Consider the following 12,275-nt stretch of genomic DNA (forward strand, 5'->3'; position numbering starts at 1 on the left):
AGATGAAATGTTCTTTGAAGGAGAACATTTAAAAATTATTTTGGCCTTTCTTATGTTTATGGGTAGAGACCTTAGATCACTGGTGTGGATCCTTTCGCTGAGAGAAAAGCGGCTTGAATGTTCCTTTAGTTGACCAGTGGGTAGATGCCACTGTCCTTAGGACTCAGGGGAGGAGGGGACACTGGGAGGGGAAAGTTGAATGGCTTAGGAAAAAGTGCCTGAATCTCTTGATATGCAGAATTAGTTGCTAAAGGCAGGAAGACCAATTTTCCAGGACCCTAAATCTTCCTGGAAAGGAAGAAACATTACCCCAATCTTTAATTCCTGAGATTCAAAATTAAAGAGTTCTGTCACAGAAGACACTCATAGCTCAAGCCAAGTCCCACTGGCAAGAAGAGGCACAGACATTCCTGAAACAAAATGGCCTTGAAGAAGGAATAACTGAAACTGGTAATCTAAGGTCACACAAAAAGCTTCTGCATTTATCAGGGAGGACAGATTCTGGCACAACCTAAGGTGGATGCTGGAAGTGTCTCTGACCTCAGCCTCCCTGGTACACTAAATCCTTGAGTAAAAGAATATGAACTTTTAAAAAACTGCAACCTTGATCTTCAACTGGGGTGACTGCTGTGACCTGGGCCATGGTCTGACCAGAAACGGGATCCTAGTGGCAGTTCAAGCAACTATTGCCAAACAGTGCAGGGCTGGTCTTAAATGCTGACAAAAAATGATGATGGGAAGGAAGAGCAATAGTGTAGTCAGTTCTCTTTCTGGCATTTGGAGGCAGATGGGATGACTCTGGGACTGGGAAAGCCTCCTGGGACTCAAACTTGGAGGCAGAGACTATCTAAAAAGGAACGTACTAAATTTCCTGCTGATTAATAGAAAAAAATATGAGAGTATATTTGGCCCCTGAATTTATGTAACAGGTCATGCCGGTTCCTTCTGCATACCTTTAGACCCAGCAGTTCTATTTTTAGAAATTCATTGTAAACAATTAAGGATGTTAGAAAAATATTAATGCAGAAGAATATCACAATATTACTTTTAAAGACTAAAATACTGTACTCAAATGTCCAACAACTGAAAACCAGCTTAATCCATTATGATTAAGTATGATTAAGTATTCCAGTTTGAAGATACCTGGACTACATGAAAAGGACTTTACCTTTTAATCTCTTAGAAAGTGTGTTCTCTGTTATCTTAAATATTTTAAATCTTATAAACCAGTGGCTGTCGATCTTTTGGGTCTCAGAAATCTGGATTCTAAAGAGCTTTTAATATTTATTGATATTAGCCACACTGGAAATTAAAACACAGCTGGGGCCAGGCACGGTGGCTCATGCCTGTAATCCCAGCACTTTGGGAGTCCAAGGAGGGTGGATCACAAGGTCAGGAGTTCGAGACCAACCTGGCCAATATGGTGAAACCCCATCTCTACTAAAAATACAAAAATCAGCTAGGCGTGGTGGTGCACACCTGTAGTCCCAGCTACTCGGGAGGCTGAGGTAGGAGAATCGCTTGAACCCAGGAGGCAGAGGTTGCAGTGAGCCGAGATCGTGCCACTGTACTCTGGCCTGGGCGACAGAGTGTGACTCTGTCTCAAAAAAATAAAAATAAAAATAAAAACACAGCTGGGCACAGTGGCTCATGCCTGTAATGTCAGCACTTTGGGAGGCTGAGGCAGGAGGATCACTTGAGTACAGGAGTTCGAGACTAGCCTGGGCAACAAGTGAGACCTTGTCTCTACAAAAAAGACAAAAAGAAAAAAAAAAATTAGGTGGCACGTGACCGTAGTCCCAGCTACACAGGAAACTGGGGTGGAAGGATCACTTGAGCCCAGGAAGTGGAGGCTGCAGTGAGCTGTGTTTGTGCCACTGCACACTGGTCTGGGTGACACTGATGGAGGGAAGGAAGGAAGGGAGGAAAGGAAGGGAGGGAGGAAGGCAGGGAGGGAAGGAAGGGAACGAACACAGGGAAGGGAGGGAAGGAAGAAGGAAGGGAGGGAGGGAGGGAGGAAGGCAGGCAGGCAGGCAGAAACGTGAATTGTATTTTTTTGTTAATTCATTTAAAAATAATTAGCCGGCAGGGCATGGTGGCTCACACCTGTAATCCCAGCACTTTGGGAGGCTGAGGCGGGTGGATTACCTGAGATCGGGAGGTCAAGACCAGCCTGACCAACATGGAGAAACCCCATCTCTACTAAAAATACAAAATTAGCTGGGCATGGTTGCAGGTGCCTGTAATCCCAGCTACTCGGGAGGCTGAGGCAGGAGAACCACTTGAACCCGGGAGGCGGAGGTTGCAGTGAGCCGAGATCACGCCATTGCACTCTAGCCTGGGCAAAAGAGTGAAACTTCGTCTCAAAAATAAATAAATAAATAAAAATAAAAATAAAATTAAAAAAAGAAAAATAAGCCGATTACATCTTAACATTTTTATGAAAAATAACTATATTTTTCAGAACAAAAAAATGGTTTTACATTCTGCAAATCTCTTTAATGTCCAGCCTAATACAAGACAGCTGGATTCTCATATCTACATCTGTTGTTATACCACATGCCATGTAGCTTCTAGAAGATTCCATTAGATACTTGCAAGAGAATTAGAGTGATGAAAATAATGTCTCAGTATTATTACAAAAACAGTCTTGACTTTGTAAAATCTCCCTCAGGAGTCCCTGGACCATGCTTTGAGAATGAGTATTTTAAACCGTAATTTCCTTGGCACATCTAGGATATGGGATAGAATGGGGGTAACAAACATTTCATCTAGGGCCAGGCGCGGTGGCTCACGCCTGTTATCACAGCACTTTGTTAGGCCGAGGCAGACAGATCACGAGGTCAAGAGTTCGAGACCAGCCTGACCAACATGGTGAAACCCCGTCTCTACTAAAAATACGAAAATTAGCTGGGCGGGGTGGCACGCGCCTGTAATCCCAGCTACTCAGGAGGCTGAGGCAGGAGAATCGCTTGAACCTGAGAGGCGGAGTTTGCAGTGAGCCGAGATCACGCCACTGCATTCCAGCCTGGGCAACAGACTGAGACTCCGTCTCAAAAACAAACAAACAAACAAAGAAAAAATATTTCATCTAACAGAAGAAATACAAAAATTAGGAAGAGAAAAGAGAGAAAATCGTGTGTTCTTTTGGCAGAGAACAGCAGCTTGTTCAAAGTTATCCAGGGCTAATACTCCGAAAATGTTTGTGATTGCCTTCAGCTAAAGGTCTCAAGAGCCCACAACACCTCTTTTTGATTCTGTCAGAAAATCCACCCAGACCCAGCATACGAATGTGTCAAACTCCACCAGTAGAATATGACTGAGAATAAGAAGCAGATAACCTATGACTTAAGAATAGCTGCTTAAAATATCTTTATCATGGTATGGCTGGGCACGGTGGCTCACGCCTGCAATCCCAGCACTTTGGGAGGCCCAAGGGGGCAGATTACCTGAGGTCAGGAGTTTCCGACCAGCCTAGCCAACAGGGTGAAACCCTGTCTCTACTAAAAATATAAAAATTAGCCGAGCATGGTGGCATGCCCCTGTAATCCCAGCTACTCAGGAGGCTGAGGCAGGAGAATTGCTTGAACCAGGGAGGCAGAGGTTGCAGTGAGCCAAGATCGTGCCACTGCACTCCAGCCTGGGCAATAGAGCAAGACTCTGTCTCAAAAAATAATAATAATTATTATATATATACATCCTTATCATGATATGTATGACTATTTAAGTATATACCCATAAAATCTATTAAAAGGTTTTCTCCATTGCCATGAAGCATTAGTAATACTTTTCATACCTAATATAAAAGATAATTTTATAAAAATATCAGTTATGCTGGCATACAGAAATGTTAAAATAATCAGGAAGTTTCACTCATTCAGTAATTACACATGAAACACCTTCTACGGGAGAGGGTGTCAGTTACGAGGCGGGTCCAGATATAGTTGTGCCTTCAATGGCAGTAACAAAAATATGATGGATATTATTCACAAACAAGGTAATAAAGTAAGAGTAATAGAAGTTTTACAAACATTGTCTTGTCTAAATGCCTGGCAAGAATAGGTCTATAGTAAGTATTTGCTGAACTGATGAATGAATGGAAGGAAAGAAGGAATCACTTTTGGCCAGAGAGTCAAGAAACACATACCAGAAGAGGTATTATGTGACAAGACCCTTAAAGGATAGATGGTTTTTAAAATAAAGGGGCTGCGAATAACAGGCAGAAGGACACTAAACAGAGGAGAACACGGTGAATAAGAGGGCAGAAACAAGAAAGTTCAGTCCATGTTTGAGGAACTGCAAACAATGCAGAGTGGTTGAAATAAAGATATACTGAGGAAAGTTTGTGACTCAGGCCCTGGAGGGAACCTGGGCTGAGTTGTCAGGAGGCATCCATAAATAACGCACTATGAGTTTTTCTCTGGTTTGTATGTTCTTCCAATTAAATACTCAGCTATTTGAGGACAGAAGAATGCTGTAGTCAGGTCCAGCTCACTTCTCAAGAGTCGGAGAAAGCAAGTCAGGCAGCAGGAAAGCCAAAGACAGAAGACAACAAGCACAACTCATGGAGCAGACTCACAAGAGCACAAAGTAATGAACTGAAAATTGCAGGTGGCAGCAAGGCCTGGGAAAGGGGAGAGAAGCTTCATGTCTAAGCTAGGTTCTGTGTGAGACATTCTCCTCGAGACTTGATGTAAAAACACAAACAAATCCATGAAAATGAAAGAAAAAGATGAGATCAAAATAAGCCTAAGTTAATTCATATGTACACTACAACCTTGTCAGTGAATTTTTTCATTTTTTTATAAATGAAAGAAAAGATATTCCTGTGTATATGTATGTGCATGTGTACACAGGGGGGAGAGAGAGGATGAAAGAACTAGAAAGACACACACTAGAAGGGTAACAGTAGTGATCTCTAGATCAGCCTTTCTCCTCCTCTAAAGCAAGCCTGGATAATGTTTCAAGTGACTGTTTTCTTAGTTCTCCCCCAAGTATGGGAGATAACAAACTTTCTGGAAGCACAGGAGAGAAGTTACCTTATTACATGTAATGGATGCCCTATGGTCTTGGAGTATTATTCTCTCCTAGAACCAGGAGGAGAAAGGCCTCTCTATTATACAATGAATATATTATATTTGTGCTAACAGAGAACTATTAAAAACAAAAAAGTGTAAGTAAACTATCTGTAAGATGAAGAAAACATGGAAACTGAATCAGACAGAGAAAAGTCCTCTTTAACAAACTCCACAGGAGGCTCTAATTGTTTTAAGTGGGCTCTTGAACTGCATGTACTACCAGAGAAATCCCAGTCTGAGAGGCTTAGAAATCAACTATAGCTTTGTGGCAAACTTATGCATAATAAAGCACCACATTCTTCCAAAGCCTTTGAATTCCCCCTCAGAATTCCTGTGGAGGTCTTCATTTACCTCTTCTGTTGGTTCTAATTGAATTTGCTGAATGTCAAGCATTTGTTATAGGAAATGAAAAACAGTTTCTTTTAAATTTTCTTTCATTCTTGGTTAACTGCTAGAATTGCAAGTCAAGAAAACCTTATCTAAACATATTTTTATATATTCTATCATGTTTATGAAAAGTGATTCCAATTTTTCTTGCTTTTTTAAACTCAAAGGTATAGATTTTAAGCAAGATTTAGGGTTAAACTCATTGTTGCCATAATCTTTTGTGCTGCATTTTCTCTAAATATTAGTATGGTCAGGACATTCACTTTTCTTTAAATAACAAAAATTTCAAGATACTTATCTGAGCCTTTAGGCAATGATTTTAAAAATCCCTAGTTAAATCTATCTTTGATATAATTTATAACATTATAGTTATTTAGGAGATACTCAAAAGTATTCATTTACTGACTGATAGGATTAAATTTACTTATAAATACCTTAATGTCCTGATTTTTTGGATTAATTTATAACATTTTATGACTGAATACATCTTCATGTTCTCTCCAATTAGATCCTATTTACATCCACTATATCTATAGAAGTTGTTAAAAATGATCTCTGAAAACAAAAATTATTTCTTTTTTTTGTTATATATTCTTTTTGTATCATTATATAATTTATATCTTATGCATTCTTTGGTTTAGAATAATATTCCTCTGGTAAAGTTTAAACCTGCTTAACATTTTACTTTTAAAATTAAACAGTTCATTCTAGAACAGACTAGAATGTTAAATTTAAGCTGTTTATTGTTTTAGGGTCAAACCAAAGGCTGTTACAACTTTTAAACAATATAATGAATTCTCAAAAAGGACTATATTGCATTTTAAATAAGGTTGAGACAAATGACCTATAAACACTCAAAAATTGTGAGTTAGGTTTTAAAGCATATTAGTTTCAGATTGCCTTTGGTTTGAAAATTAACAATTTTGAATTGTATAAACAGAATGACATTTATTGGCAAGAAAAAAGACCATTTCTTCCCTTCAAGTGAAGAGTTGCCTTTCAACCAACTGGTGAGATTTCCTGTACTGCTTTAATCCAAAAATGTACAGCAATAATAATTAATCTCCACCTGTTGCTGTTCTGTTTCTGTTCAATATTTAGACACACCAAAATAATGACATGCTTAAACTCTTATTTTACTATAAAGTGATTTTTGAAACAAGGGCATAAACAGTAAATACCAAACAAGTACTATAGTTAATATGTGAAAGAGTCACAAAGAAAACATCCAAGCTCTTTAATGAAGTTTCTTGGAAAACAAAAATTCACAGTGAAAATGGCTCCTAATAACATACACGATTCTAAACTAAAGAGGAACAAAAATGAGCCTTGATAGGTTTCTAGGTATCTTACATCCTGACTAAACTTCTTTCCTAGAAGATGCTTCAAAATGTGGAAAGAAGGCATTACAACTAAGATAATTAAAATTCACTCTGCAAAGTCATGGTCAAATCAGGTCAGTTAAATTCACCCTTAGAAGCAACAAAGTCATTTAAAACTGTTCCAAGTTGAAAACTGATGTGTCATGATTCAACTCTGATGGAAATAAACTATTTTTAAAATCAAAGACAATTATTTTTAATTCTTCAGAGAATAGTGACCCAGAACCGTTAATACTCAGGAAGAAAACAAACAAACACTTCTGAAACTGTGCAACTACAGTGCTCACATTAACTTCATCAAAGATCCACAGAAACAAATATTTTGTAAATGCAGTGCTCAATTCTTGACCACGGACCCACAGCCTGGGCAAACAAAGCCTCCTAAATGAAATGTGAAGCAAACTTGGAAACCTCTCCTATTTAAAACTAAAGCTTGGTCTTTAATAAAAGACCTAAGCAGTTTCCTCTAACCAGCTTGGCAGACCTGGCAAACAGATTACACAAAGTCCTTCTGCTTACTCAAATCTTTCACTATACTCTTGAAAACAAAAAGCTATACACAGGAAATGGGTCGTTTAACTCAATCCAAAGGTAAAAGAGTGTCATTCTCCAACCTACTAATTCTTCTAGACAAGTCAAATCTGAGGTGAGAAGAAGAGAACTTCTGATAATGTTTCTCCTAACACGTCAGCATATTTACAGAAAGTCCTCAGACAGGCCTGTTTACCTACAGGATTTCCAAAAGGGAACTTCAAGATGACGTTTAATTCCTGTCAATCCTCTCAATGGCATCTCAGCATTCCCAACTGGTTCCCATTTGGATTTTGTAGGGTACATTTCAAAAAATCACCATTAATAATATAATACATTTCCTGAAACCGTCTGCCCCAGAAAACAGAATATGCAAAACTCGACAACGAAAATAAAGTAGGTCCTTCTACTTCTCTGCATCTCACGTCTAAAATTAAAATGCGGCTGGGTGCGGGGACTCAAACCTGTAATCCCAGCACTTTGGGAGGCCAAGGCAGGGGATCACTTGAGCTCAGGAGTTCAAGACCAGCCTGCGCAATGTGGCGAAACCCTGTCTCTACAAAAAATACAAAAATTAATCAGGTGTAGTGGCATGCATCTGTAGTCCCAGCTACTGGGGTAGGGGGCAGGAGTGGCATGCAGGGAGGATTGCTCGAGCCAGGAAGGTCGAGACTGCAGTGAGCTGAGATGACATCATCTCTGTTGCCTGGGCAACAGAGTGAGATCCTGTCTCAAAAATTAAATTAAGTTAAATTAAAATGCAACATGTTTATAAGTCTTTATAATTCATCCTTAAAAGAATATACTATATGTTATATATGTTTTACTACAATAAAATAATATGCTTGATGAACATTTTTTCCAATGTTCGTGTTCCAATGTTCATGTTCCAATGTTTCCATTTTTTCCAATTCAACAACTTAGACTTTTAACCATTCATAGCACTTGAAATTCCAGATATTAACAAAATGTAACCATACGAACACTCTTTGGAGAATTTTTAGTTTTTACAAGTACAAGTTCTGGAAAATAATCAACTATAGTTTAAGTGGAGATTTTCCTTGTCAGTTATCTTTCCAACTATAATTCAGTGGTCTCAGACAACCCTCACCTCCTTCAGCAGACACCCAGTATACAACCTCCTTAACCTTTTCTTAAAAGAAAAATTGCAAATGATGTTTTTCTCCTTGCTATTATTCATTCTTTGGCACAAATTATTCCTAACCCATGCTTTCCCCATACTCCAACATAGTTTTGTAGCACTGACCTACTTGGATTCTTGCCCTTGGAACAGGAATCGATCATATTCCCTGGCCTGGGAGCATTTAAAATAGTGTGTTTATTAGAATGTGCATTATTCTACAATGTGGATTCGCAGGATTTTCCAATGACAAGAGTCAATATGTCATTTTGCCAGCAGGCATTAAAATAGCAACCCTTCAGAGTCTTCCTTACATCCATGTTTTCAAGCTTTATCAAAAGGACAGTTGCTCAGAAAGTAAGATAAACTAACGCTTAAATGAAACTATTGGGAAAAGAGAGATGAGCCTCCTATTAGTAATACTCACATCACAGGTAACTGAGATGGGAAAAGACCACAACATTTCTCATCTTATTTTGATCATTTCCAAATGCATTTCTTTTAAACTGGATACCGCTGGGAAAACCACTCAGTCACTAAGGAAAAAAAAAAAAGTGGATTCTGAGGAACACAGAGAGGTTTGCCTTAGATTATAAACTGTAGAGCCAAATGTGGAATAAGGCAGCTCACAGCTGTAAGGAAGAAAGCAAAGTCAGACATGGAAGTAATACTGTGGCAACCACAAATGAGCAGAGTTGGATAATTCTAAAGCACGTTAACTATCCTAAAGTATAGTAAAATGCTTGGCATCTTTTAATTAACTAGCTTTTATGGCATACACAACAGAATAAGTTGCCAAGGGGCAAAAACTCTTTATAAATGAGAACCTGTGTTTCAAATTGATAGGTACTTGTTTTTCTTCCTGAGAGCAGAACCAGAATATGAAAGACCTGGGGCTGTAATGTTTCTTGCTGACACTTGCATACAACAAGGCCTAAAATGAACATGTAATGGACTGGTTGTCTTGAAGAAGTTCCAGCAGTGTAGGGATATGAGCAACTAACAAGTATAATACCAACAAAGGTCTGTATTTTCTCAATTATAAAATCCAAATGCCTTAAAAAGTGAATTTTTTTTTTTTTTTTTTTTTGAGACGGAGTCTCGCTCTGTCACCCAGGCTGCAGTGCAGTGGCGCGATCTCGGCTCACTGCAAGCTCCGCCTCCCGGGTTCACCCCATTCTCCTGCCTCAGCCTCTCTGAGTAGCTGGGACTACAGGTGCCCGCCACCACGCCTGGCTAATTTTTTGTATTTTTAGTAGAGACGGGGTTTCACCATGGTCTCAATCTCCTGACCTCGTGATCCGCCCGCCTCGGCCTCCCAAAGTGCTGGGATTACAAGCGTGAGCCACCGCGCCCGGCCAAAAAGTGAAAGTATTTTTATAATGCATTTGGCAGCAAAGCCTGGTCTCACCTGAACGTCAACGTATTTTAATAACTCTTTATAACTCATTTGGTGCCAAAAACCTCACTTGATCAATGTAAGAATATTTAGTCTTTATCCCATTGAATGTGACCATTTATTTCATTGCAGAAATACTAATGTGTGATTATAGAGTAATGCCTCAGACACTGTTTCAAATGTTACAAAATATACTATATATATATGTGAAATGTACTACCTTTCTAAAGTCTGAAAAATCCTGCATTCCAGCACAAATCTGGTCCCAAGGGTTTTGGATAAGGGATTACAGACCTGCTACTGTTATTAATATTTATAGCTGATCATGTTAAAACATAAATCAGAATATGCCACTCTTCTGCTGCGTTCTCTCCAATGACTTCCTGTGTCTCTCAGAATAAAAGCCAAACTCTTTACAACTGCCTACAAAGACTGCTATTTAAAGACCACAACAGTGGCATCATCTGGTAACTTGGAAATGCAGAAGTGCAGAACCCAACTCCCAACTACAAATCAGAATCTGCACTTTCACAAGACCAAGTCATGTGCACGCATAACAATTTTTCAGAAACACTGACCTACAAAACCCTGGGTGACCTGCCCCCACTAAGCCCCCGAGTTCATCTACTTCACTTCCTCTCACTCACTCTTCTCCAGCCTCTTTGTTCCTCTGCCATTCATCAGACATATAAGACACACTTCCACCTAGCTGTTTCTTCGGTCTAGAATATTCCTGCCCAGGTGTCTCTATAGTTTGCTCTGTCACCTACTTCAGTTCTTGACTTAGTGAAGCCTTCCCTGTCATTTAAAAAGTTCAAAACCCCCTGACACTTCGTACTCTTTTTTTTTCTACTTAGTACTTATTGCTATCTAAAATACTATATATTTTATCAATTTTATATTGTTGTTTGTCTCTCTACACCAGAAGGTAAGCTCGATGAGTGCAGGATTTTTTTTGTCATCTGTTGTTCACACTGCTGTTTCTTACTGCCTAGAACAGTAATTCTCAGTGTGGTCTGTAAACACTTGTGGGTCACTAAGACTCTTTCAGGAGAGGTCAACAACACCCAAACTATTTTAATAGTAATCCTAAGAAGGATTTTGCCTTTTTCACTACATTGACGTTTGTACTGTTGGTACAAAAACTATGCTGGGTAAAACAAAGCAGTGGCAACTAGGCTGTCACTGTACTTCACCAGTACACACTCATAGTAAAAAGAAAAATTGTTTAACCTAAGAATGCCCTTGATGAAGCAGTTTTAAAGTATTGGTTTTGTTAAATCTTGATCCTTGAGTACACTTCTTTTGGTCATTGTGTTAAAAAAAAAAGTGAGAAGTGTGCATAAAGCACCATCTGTTGTTGTATACTAAGTATGATGGTTGTCTTGAAGAAAAGCATATCTGAGGTCACTGGGGTTGTGAGCTGAACTAGCTCCATTTTCATAATAGTCATTTCACTTGAAAGAAGGACTCACAAACTATGACTAATCAGACTTGGGTATTTAATAGGTATTTACTCAAGAATAAGCAAAGTGAGCTTGCGACTCCAACAAAAATAACTAACAGTATTTACTGCTAGTCACAAAAATTCAAGCTTTCAAGTGAAAATAAGAATTCAAGGAAACTTGTATCCATCACCATGAGCTTGACAGTTTGTTAATATTTAAAGATTTTTCCCATGAGATCGATGGTGATATTAAAGAACATGATTCTAAGATAGACTGCATGATGAAATGTGTTAACATTCACAAGATTTACATAAATCAATGAACTAATATTTTTGAAATGACAAACGTAGGATAATACAGTATCATGTGTGGGCAAAAGATCCAGTCAAACACAAGATAGAACAGTAGATTATAATGTACCAGAGTAAAAATGTCATTGATATGTTTTCAAAGTCTACATTGCAATTGACCTTTAAAAAACTACCACTTGTCAAGTGTTAGTGTAGTATCAAAGAAAGATATCTATAACTATTTGAAAAGATTATTAAAATATGCCCATTTTTTGAACTATATATCTGTATAAGGCCAGATTTTCTTCATATATCCCAAACAAAACAATATATTTCAAAAGATGACTGCAAATAGAGAATCTAGCTCTCTCCTAAGCCAGACATTAAAGAGTTTATAAAAATGCAAAACAATGACTCTTCTTACTACATTTAAAAATGTAGTCATTTTTCGGCCTGGCGCAATGGCTCAAGCCTGTAATTCCAGCACTTTGGGAGGCCCAGGTGGGCGGATCACGAGGTCAGGAGATTGAGACCATCCTGGCTAACACGGTGAAACCCCGTCTCTACTAAAAATACAAAAAATAAGCCAAGCGTGGTGGTGGGCGCCTGTAGTCCCAGC

The 12,275-nt window shown here is 38.6% G+C and overlaps 1 protein-coding gene across 5 annotated transcripts in view; it reads right to left on the bottom strand.

Moving 5' to 3' along the window:
• CHN1 (chimerin 1) overlaps window positions 1–12,275 on the bottom strand; it is a 210,557-nt gene that overhangs the window by 161,197 nt on the left and 37,085 nt on the right. The gene's annotated exons all lie outside the window — the stretch shown is intronic.

This window comes from Symphalangus syndactylus, chromosome 8 (assembly GCF_028878055.3).
Source record: "Symphalangus syndactylus isolate Jambi chromosome 8, NHGRI_mSymSyn1-v2.1_pri, whole genome shotgun sequence".
Classification (NCBI taxonomy): domain Eukaryota; kingdom Metazoa; phylum Chordata; class Mammalia; order Primates; family Hylobatidae; genus Symphalangus; species Symphalangus syndactylus.